An 11,224-nucleotide genomic window follows, 5' to 3' on the forward strand; every position below is an offset into this window, starting at 1 on the left:
GGTAGGGGGAGGCGGGGGTTGCATTCACATTAAGGTTTCGTAGGTTTCGCGAAATGTAATAATAATATATGAAAACGAAATTGAATTTTTTAACTACCGAAAATCGTTTAGAAAATTTTCTTTGATATTTCCTTCGGATTTAAATTTAATAATCGATTTTATCCGCCGAAATATATCCGACTTTATGACCTTTATGACCTTTGTGCGGTTTTAATAAAGCCGTGGTTTCTATACATCCGAAGAAAATGAAAAATTTTTTTTTTGCAATTACCAGATTTATTTAAATTATTCACGTGTCGAATAGTAAAATTAAAAAAGAAACATCCCGTGACGTCAAATTTAAGTTTATATATTTATTTTTTCCGTATCAGACAAAATAAAATCGTTTTTTAAAGGCAGAGAGAGAAAGAGAGAAAGATAGAGAGAGAAAATGAGACGAAAAAAAAAAGAGAGAAAATGTGATATAGTAATTCGCTACATTTAATCCTTTTTCATTTCCAGTAGTTTTCTCTACTTCGTCTCCTTATTATCTCCGGTATCTTCCCCCCAATTTTCCCATTTTTATTTTATATATAAAATTTTATATTTTATCTATTTTTTCTTACTCGATTTGAAATACGAAAGATAGAGAGAAAGAAAGAGAGAAAAAAAAAGAAAGAAAAACAAACTGGAAAATTTTGTTTTGTTTTTTTTTCTAAACTTTTTTTTTTTTTTTTTTTAAATAATAATAATAATATTTTTTTTTTTTTTCAATTTACAAAAAAAATAAAAATTTTTTCAGTTTTTCTTTTTCTTTTTATAACTTTTCATAAAAATGTCGAAAAAGAAAAAGAAAAAGAAGAAAAAGAAGGAGAAAAAGAAGGAAAAGATGATTTCAATCTGAAAATCCTAATCCTATATCGTATTATTATTAGAAATCGAGACATGATTTTTTCTCTCTTTTTTCTCTTTTTTTTCGAATTAAAATTTTTATATTAAAGAAAACTATGTATATATAATATTATTATTATTATTATTATCATTTCAGTATAAATATGCATTCGTTATACGAGTATATATTTATAAACATGCATATTATTTTATAAAAAAAAAAAAAATTGAGTTTCATGTTTTATAATAAATTTTTCTTCTTACTTCTTCTTCTTCTTCAATACAGTAAAAAACGATAGTGATAATCATTATTATTATTATTATTATCATTATTATTAATCATATTATAAAAATATGTAATAATATAAAGTCGCGTTTTCATCGCGATAAAGCCGATAATAATAATAATAGAGAGAATCTGTTCTTAGTATGACAGAGAAATGAATGAATGTATTTTCTATTTTATCATAACCTAATCTTCTCCTTCGATTGTTTTGTTTGTTTGTTTGTTCGTATCGCAATTTCCAACAATAATTAAAACATTACGGAAAATGGAGTTGATTGGATGGATGAATGAATGAATGATATCCGGTTGTTGTTGAAAATCTGTTTAATTATTAGATTTAAATATTAGTCGGTGTATTATGCGTGCACGTGCGTGTGTACGTGCGTGCGTGCGTGCGTGTGGTCAATTTTCGTTATGTAAGTTTGTTGTAGCTAACAACCGGAGAGATTTAAAAATTTTTTTTTACTTTTTAGATATCGAATCATAACAGTTATGAAATTTTCCCATTTTTTTTTTTTTTTTTGGTAAAAAATCAAATATTATTATTATAGACAAACTAATCACGTTTGGGTTTGTTTTTTTTTGTTTGTTGTTTGTTTTTTCTGATCGCACGTCAACCAAAATAAATTTTTTTTTTTTTTTTATCTTATACTTAGTTTTATAGTAATATAATTTTTTTATAGCTCTATAAAAATGACGGACGAAACTTTTTTTTTCTTAAATAAAAAAAATTTCGATGATGGGGGAGGGGGGAAAATATTTTTTCGGGATAAAAAAAATCGTCACCATTATTATTATTATTATTATTATTTTATTACTCCCGTTGAAACGTTTGAAAAAAAAAAAAAAAAAAAAAAAAGGAGAAATTTTTTTGTTTTTAATTTTAATGCGACGGATAAGAAAAAACAAAAAGAAAAAACAACAACGACAATAATAATACTAATAATAATAATAATAATAAAAGTTGTAAATATTAAATATGATATATTTATATATAAATTTATACAAATAATTTTTTTTGTAAAGTGGAAACGAGGAGGGAAGGGGCGGAAGGGGATTAGGAAGGAGTAGCAGCAGCAGGATCTAAAGTTTTTTTTTTTTTTTTGATAAAATACCCCGGGGAGAAGTATAAATAACTGGGGGGAGGAGGAAAGGGCCTTCGTTTTTGCGTTACCTTATAATATATATAAATATAAATTTATTATCGGTTCAAGTCGTTTTTCAAACGTTTTATGACGTTAAGACCACTTTATATCATCCGAGGGGTTTTTTTCTTTTCTTTTCTTATATTTTTTTTGTTGTTTCGTGTTGTTGTTTGTTCGCTTGTTTGTTCGTTTGTTATTTCGTCTTTTAATACAATTTTTTTTTTCGCCCGTGTAATTAGTTGTTGGTATTTATTCATTGACTTCGACGCAATCGTTTTTATAAAAAATTTTTGTCATCAAATCGTTTTTCCTTGTTTGTTTGTTGTTGTTTGTTGTACTTATTGTTTCGTATAAAACTCAATGAAATATATAAAATAATGAGGGAAATGGTTTTGTGTTTTTGTTTTTTTCTATTAATTTCACTTAAAGTTTAATTTTCCATTTTGCAGAAATTTCAAATTTTTGTTTGCTTCGTCAAATACAAACAACAAAAACAACAAAAAAAAAATTTTTTTTTTGTTTGGCTTTTGGGTGACGTCACGAAATTGTTTTTCTATAAAAAATATAAAATCTCACCGCGATGGTTTTTTCTCCCCGTTTGCAAAAAAAAAAAAAAAGTTTAAAATTTTTATTACGTCATCATTCGAAAAAAATTTTTTTTCCTTTTTACCCGACCGTACCTGAACCGAACCTTTATAAAAAAGAAAAACTCGATCCTTTATTATACTTTAAAAGAAAGGGAAAATTTATTTATTCGTTACCTCCGCAAAAATTTATTCAAGTTTTTAAACTTGTCTAAGATTAAGTTAAATACTCCTGCGGGATGCTGTGTAAACGATGGAAAATAAAAGAAATTTTTTTTTCTTTTATTACATTTTATTATCATTATTATTACTATTATTATTATTATTATTATTATTATTATTATTATTATTATTATTATTATTATTATTTCTTTTCCCTCGATATTTATACATGGTTAAAAATTTAATATTTTTCACGCGTGATTCGCAAAAAAAAAACGGGGAAGAAGAAAATGGATGATTAATCTCGCTTACTCGTTTCGTTAGAAGATTTTTACCTTAACAAAAAAAAAATTTTCCTTTTTTTTTCCTTTTTTCCTTTTTCTAAGAGTTATTGATTGATATGTGAATATCATCTAAGAGTTAAATCGATTATCGATAAATCTTTTTTTTTATTTAAACTGGGCAACAAGTTTGAATATATTCTCGTCGAATCTGACATTGTCATGCTTGTTTATGATGAATGAATGATTTCTTTTCTTTCTTTTTGCCTTTTTTTTCCTAACGTCTCCATCTTATTTTTTTTTCCTTTGACATTATTATTATTATTATAATATAAAATCTCGATTTCGATTTACAAATGCAAAATAAGTATTAATAACGCGAGAATTAATTCTTTTACTATTAAATTACAAAACTTTGAAACTTTGTTTTAATTATCTGAATATAATTTCTAGGGGAGATCGAAACGCGCGCGCGCCTAAAAAAAAACCGGAAACCAATTTTTGAAAATAAATCGTTGCGAAGAATAATTTTATTACTATTATTATTATGTTAAAAATAACCGGGATAATAAATCGGATGTTTTTATACGTGAACAATTTTAATTTTCAAAGGAAATTCGAATATAGAAATTATTTTGTTAGTCGGGAATTACGAGAATAGTAAAAACGGAAACGAAAATGGATTTTAAAACAAAGGATGATAATACGAATAGAATCTTTAAATTTTCCTTTTTTTTCTCTTTTTTTTCCTTTGTTAAATTCGTTTTTAAGAACGACGTTTGTTTAAAAAAAAACCGACGGTTAACGAATATTTCAAAATAAATTAGGAAAAAAATAAAAGACGCGAAAAAAGTTAAACCAATCTTTCTCTATCTCTTTTTCTCTTTCTTTCTTTCTCTTTTTTTCCTTTGAAGAAATTTTAACGAAAAAAAGTTAAAGGAAAAGGAAACAAAGGTACTCATGTATAAAATTATTTTACATGTATTTTTAGTTTTCATCGTAAAAAAAAAAAAAAAAACCGCCGCAATCACGTTCCAAAATTTTTTTTAAAATTTCCTACCGTTTCCGGTTATTTATTATTATTTCCGGTTTATTATATATCGATAGTGAAGAAAGGGAGCCATTGTATTAAGGTTAATTTTTTAAAAATATTTATTATAGTGAAGTGCGTTTATTTATAATATTAATAATTATTATTATTTTTGATAAACAAAAAAAAAAAATGATTAATAACTCGACGATAGCGACAAACGGGAATTTTATTACCCCGGTAATAAAAACGGGGATAATAATAATGATAATAATGATGAAATGACTAAAATAATATGGCTTCGAGCCTTATGCATCATCATATTCATCATCATAATAATCATCATCATCATCATCATCATCACTCGCACCACGACGAATCAACGGCGGAAACGCACAAGGTAATTTTTTTTTTCTGTTTTTAAAGAGAAATTATTATTATTATTATTATTATTATTATTATTATTAATATTATATGGGTACTATCATTGACACCATTTTGTTATTGTGTGACGTAATAATTTTTTTTTTTATTCTTTCATTTTCGCCGAAAAAAAAAAAAATGGAGGAAAATAAAATTTGTCATCGACGATATTGCAAATTTTTCATTTTTTTTTTTATTTTTTTTTTTCGCGCGATACCTCCCCTCACCCTGGGTTTTCTTTTGCACCCCCCTTTGCCTTCCCCTTTTCACCCCCCGCTTTTTTTCATTTCGTTTTAATTTTCAATATAACCGATAAACGAAAAAAAAAAATATATATATATATATATAAAATTTTAAATTTTCTCAGAATTTTCACGTAAACATGAGAAGATGGGGGGAGGCGGGGGACGGGGGCGGTGGCAAGGGAGATAAGGGAAATAAAGGGTAAGAGTGGAAAATAAAAAAAAAAAATTTTTTATTTTTCGAGTCACGAAAAAAAAAAAAAAATTTTTTTCCATTTTTTCCTTCTTTTTTCCTTTTTTTTTATCTGGCTTCGATTTGAAAAAAAAAAAAAAAAAAAAAATGAAAATTTTTTTTCCGATTCGTCATTTTTTTTTTTTCGGAAAAGAGAGTGGGTGGGGGGAGATATGGGGGGGAGAGAAGGAAAAAAAAGGTATTTAATTAAAAGAAAATTCTTTTTTGCAAAAACCTTTTCCCCTTCCCTTTCCATCCCTTCTCGCCGCCCCTCCCTCCCCCTCTCCCCTCGTACGTGAAAATTAAATTTTCCATTTTCACTTAATTATTTTCGTTATGGTTTTAATTTAAAGTCGTGCGGGGGCGTGTTTGTATGTGCCTTTTAGATTGCGGTCAATATATATAATAAATAAATAAATTATTTTATTTCCCCTCCCCCCTTTTATATCGATAACAAATTATTTATGACTCTATACATAGCGCTATAAAACTACTATAAAATAATAATAATAATAATTAAAATGAAAATTTAATTATTCGTTTTTCTGAGAAAATTTTTAAATAAATAAAGTTTTTATGGGAGGGGAAGGGGGGAGGGAAAAAAATTGATTTTTAAATAAATGCGAAGGTAAAATTTAAATTTTATGAATAATTTTCAAAATGGAATCAAATTTTCCGTACTATTATTATTATTATTACTGTCACTTTTATAAGAGGTAAAAAGTTTTACGTTCTTCTTCTTCTTGTCGGTTAAATTTTCTCATAATTTATTTCGTATCTCTCTCTCCCCTCCCCTCTCTCTCTTATTCTCTCTTTCTCTTTCTACCCGATATTTCGGATGTGTGCGGTTGGCTATATTTATATGATCTTTTTTTTTCCTTTTAATTATCTTTGAGTGGCAGGATTTTCCATTTTGTCCCCCCCACTTTGCCTTGACCGGAATCGTTTCTCTTTTCATTTTTCACTTCCTGTCGAGTATTCTTGGAATTCCTGTTTTTTTTTTTCATCCCGGATATACTTTAATTAGTTTACATCATTTTTCGTGCCTCGGAATGATATCCGGTTTTCTCCGAATGGAAATGTGCTCGAAACCGCCGTCGAATTTGAATTCTAGTAGTAGTATCTTTTTTCCAATCGCATATTTTCTAATTCCACGATATATATTTCCTAGAGTTATTATTATCATCACAACCGTTACGTTTTTTTTTTATAGCGTTAATTATAATGTTTAAAAATAATGGAAATTAAAACTTTTTTTTTTAAATTCTTTTTCCATGTTTTTTTTTTATCTGCTTCCACGTTTTTCGTTATTTTTACCGAATTTTTTTTTTTAGAAAAAAAAAAAGTTTATAAAAAGTTTACGTAGTATGTAATCCATCTTACTTTTTAGTTTTTCATTCGGTTTAAAGTTTTAGTATGATTTTTTTTTCGTTTGTTTTTGTTTTGTTTGTTTGTTTGTTCGTAATAGCAATTTAAATTTTTATATTGTTCACATTTCTCACGATCTTTTTTTCTCTTTTTCTTTTATTATTATTCGACCGTTAAATTATCTTATTTTTCTTTTTTGACGTTTTCCTTTTTCCTTTTTTGGTACAAAAAAACAAAAAAAAAAATTAATAAGGATTAACCTTTTTTTTTGTTCGTTCGTTGTTTGTTAGTTTTGAAAAGGTTTTGCCGTGTTTTCCCCTTTTTCTTCCTTTTTTTTTTTTTTTTTTTTAGTAATAATTTAATTATTTATCAGTAGGATTTTCTTTTTTTTTTTAATACCATCGTCTTATTAAAAAAAAAAAAAGGAAAAAGAGGAAAAAGAAAATTATTTCGCGAATTCACGCGTTTGACGCGAGAAATTTCGAGAAAATTTTCTAATTAAGAACTTTAATCTTATAATTAACAAACTTTTTTCCTTTTTTTCTTTTCAGCCGATTAAAAAAAAAAATTTTTTTTTCTTCTCTCGTATAACTAATTAGTTAATTACTATAACTTGTACAAAATTTTAAATTGGAATAATAATAATAATAATAATATTCCGCCATTTTTTTTTTCACAAAGGAAAAATTAAGAAAATTATTTTAAATTTTATTATTATTATTACTAATCGACCGCGTGTGAAAACGTGTATGCATATAATTTCGACAAACGAAAAAAATTTTCTTTTTTCCTTATTAAAAAAAAAAAAGGAAAATTTTATTTTCCTCCCCTCGTAGCCAAAGGAAAAAAGTTTTACATTAGTCATGCAATAGAAAAAAAATTTTCTTAAATTTGTTGGTTTTGTTCATTACAATTTAAAATATATTATCATCTTCTTTAATGGATTTTTTTTTTACCCGCATTCCTTTGACTTAAAAGAGATTTTCTTGGAAAAGGAAAAATATATTTAGGAAAAGCGCGGTTTTATTTAATTATCATTTAATTTAATACAATATAAAAAAATTTTTTTTAACGTGTTTAACTTATGATATTTACATGTTTTTTTAGAATTTCCTTTTTCTTTTTATAAAAAACGACGATTACGACGACGTATTCGATTCCTTTTTTGTTTCCTTTGTTTGTCTCGAATTTATTTTAAATTGTTTTTAACCGTTTAAATGTTTTTTAGTTTTGCTTTGTTTTTTTTTTTTTTTTTTTTGTTTTTCGTTTTTTGTTTTAAGTTAACAAAAAAAAAAAAAAAAAAGTAAAAACGATAAAACGATACGAATGTTTTTTACCGAGGGGGGAAGGGAAAAAACTTTATGCGAAAAATTTTTTTTTTTTTTTTTATTAAATATTTTTACCCTTTTGCCTTTTTTTTCGGGGGGAATGTCAAAAGGTTAAATAGTTTTTGGGTAGTCACCGGAATGAAAAAAAAAAAAAAATCCTTTTGTGTAAATTTTTTATTAAATGCAAAAAAAAAGGAAAAAGGAAAACGCGATAAAATAAACGTCGAGAGTAAGAAAAAAAAAAATTTTCTTTCGTACAAAAAATGTCATTTTGAAATCGATTTTTCGAAACGGGTACTTAGCGGGTACCAAATTTATTATATTTGATAATTAATTACCACGGGTACCAAAAATTTACCCACAATTTACCGTCTTTCACATAATAATAAAACGAAGAAAAAAAAGAAAAAAAGAAAATTTTCTTGATAGGCTTTGGAAAACTCATATTATTATTATTATTTATTTTTTTTTTTTGTACGTATTTTTTTAATCGGTAATAAAATATAAAGTAAGGCGCACTAAGGGGAGAAGGGGGGGCTTTAAAAAGTGATTTTTTTTACGTTTTATTACTTATCGTGATTAATTAAACATTTTTAAATTTTACATACACGCACGCACGCACGCACGTACAAAATATGTCACATTTTCTAAATAAAAAAAAATTTATATTTTTTCCTTTTCGAAAACTGTCGTGATTTATTAAAAAAAAAAATATACATAAATACATAAACGTATAAAAAAAAAATAAAAATGGCTTCGCATAACATAATTTATAATATTTGCATAAATTTTTGATAATTAACATACGTTTAAACCAAGAATAATTTATTATTTTATTAACGTCGTTTAAATATTTTACGCCGTGTGTTTTTTTTTTTTTCCTTGTAACCTTTCGAGTGTTTCTAAACATATGCATAACCATTATTATTATTATTATTAATACATCGTCAAAAAAAATAAATAAATAAATATTTATAAACCGAAAGTGTTTTAACTTCGTTTTATTTTATCATCATCGTAAAAAAAAAAAAAAATTATGTCTTGTACATATACATATAAAAATTCACGACACATTTAATATATAATTATATAATTTATGCTGCCGTTGCGTTTGATTATTATTATTATCATTATCATCATTATTATTATTATAAATTTTATAACGACAAAAAAAAAAGGAAAAAAAAAAATTAATTCATTTACATAGAAGATGCAAGGAAGGAACATAAAAATTGTAAAAGGTTTTTTTTTTAATAAAAAGAACCGTAATAAAATTTAAAAAAAAAGAAATAATAATAATAATAATAATAATAATAATAATGATAATAACGAAAATGGCAAATATATGTAAAAAAAAAAACGATCATAAAAATTGTTATTGCCATAAATGTTTTAAAAAGTTTTAAAATTATAAAAACGATGTATGTGTGTATATATAAATAATAATTATGAAAATGTTTAAAGGAAAAAAGAAAACAAACACTAGCAGACGATATTTTTTTTTTTTTTGTGACAGATAAAATTCTTATTGTTATAATCATCATCATCATTATAATTCGCGTTAAAATTTTTAAATAATGTTTATGTATAAAGCAAACGACGATCGATCGTATTAAAGGGAAATTTTTTTAAGTTTGTGTATTCGGGAGGGAAAAAGTAAAAATGGCGGGAAATTCAAAAAAAAAAAAAATTTCCCTGTCGCGCTTTGTTTCCTTTTTTATAAAACTTTTAAGAACCTATTAAAGTTAAAATTTTTTTGGGTAAAACTTTAACAAAACCTCAAGTTTTAAATTTAAATTTAAAAAAAAAAAAATTTTCTTTTTTTTGGTTTTCGAATTTTCCAGAAAAAAAAAATTTTCCGAATTTGAAAAAATTTTTCGAGTCAGATTTAATTTAACTTTTATTATTATTATTATTATTAAACAATGTTTTATTATTTTTACAACAAAAAGGAAAAATTTATTCTTCTTATATAAATAAATAATATAATTGTTTAAATAATAACGGTTTTTTTGTTTACATTTTTTTTTGTTATAAACAATAATAAAAAAATTTTAAAATAATTAAGAATTTTAGTCAGTTGTTGTTGTTGTTTATGTTTATGTTTTTTTTGTGGGGGGGAAAGGGGAGGGAAGGGTAGGAGAGACGCCATTTTGATTTTAAAATTGAAAAAGGTAACCGTTGTTGTTGTTGTTGTTGTTGTTACGGTTCGATTATTTTTTATTATTTTATTTTATTTGGGTCATTTCCAACAGAAAAATTTTTTTTTTTATATATATAAATAAATGTTAAAGAAAAAAATTTTATCGAAAAGAAAAAAAAAAAAAAGAAATTTGCCAATAAATTTTTAAAATTATCGATAATAAAACGTGATTAAAATTATGAAAAGAAAAGCCGGAAGTGAATTTTTCATCACGTTTGATTTTAATTTTATGTTTTTATAACAGGAAGTAATAGACAATAGGGAGGAAATTGTTGTTAACAATCAAATAAAATAACGTGGAGGTTAATTTGATAAGAAAGAAAAAAAAACGCGGGAAAATATTTTTAATTCCGATCGTAAACAAATTGTTTTTTTTTTTCTGGTGACACGACAACGACGACGACGACGACGGGAAACAAAAGAAACAAACCACGAGATTTTAGTAGGAATACCGAAAATAAAACGTCTCGTAGGGATTGTTTTCCTTTTTTTTGTTCATCCTTTTTTTTTCCTTTTTTTTTTCCTTTTTTTTGTTCATCCTTTTTTTTTTTCTTTTTTTTTCCTTTTTTTTGTTTCCTTATATTTTTCTTTTTATTCGATTATATTTTTATTTCGATAATCTTTTCTGCTGACGATTTTCTCCAGGGTTTTTTTTATTTACAATATTTGTTTCCGTTCAAATAATTTTCTTTTTCTTATAGTTTTTTTTTTTCTTTTTCATTTTTTCAACATTGCGATCGAGTACATTTTTTTATTTATTATTATTATTATTATTATTATTATTATTATTTATTTATTTATTTATTTATTTATTTATTTATTTATTTATTTTTTGTATTTTTGTTGTTGTTAAGTTGTTTGTTTTATTTATTTGAAAAACATAAATCGTCGAGATTTTTTTCGTTTTTTTTCTCGAAAAATTTCCTTTCTTGTTGCTGTTGTTTTTTTTTTGGGGGAGGGGAGCGGGAAATTTATTTGTTTTAAAATGTCATTTTGTAAAACCGGAAGTTATTTTTTTTAGTAAAAGAAAAATTTTTAAGCGTGTTCGCGTGCGCGTGTGCGAAAGAAAA

The sequence above is a fragment of the Pediculus humanus genome, genomic scaffold (assembly GCF_000006295.1).
Source record: "Pediculus humanus corporis 1103172108277 genomic scaffold, whole genome shotgun sequence".
NCBI classification, from domain to species: domain Eukaryota; kingdom Metazoa; phylum Arthropoda; class Insecta; order Psocodea; family Pediculidae; genus Pediculus; species Pediculus humanus.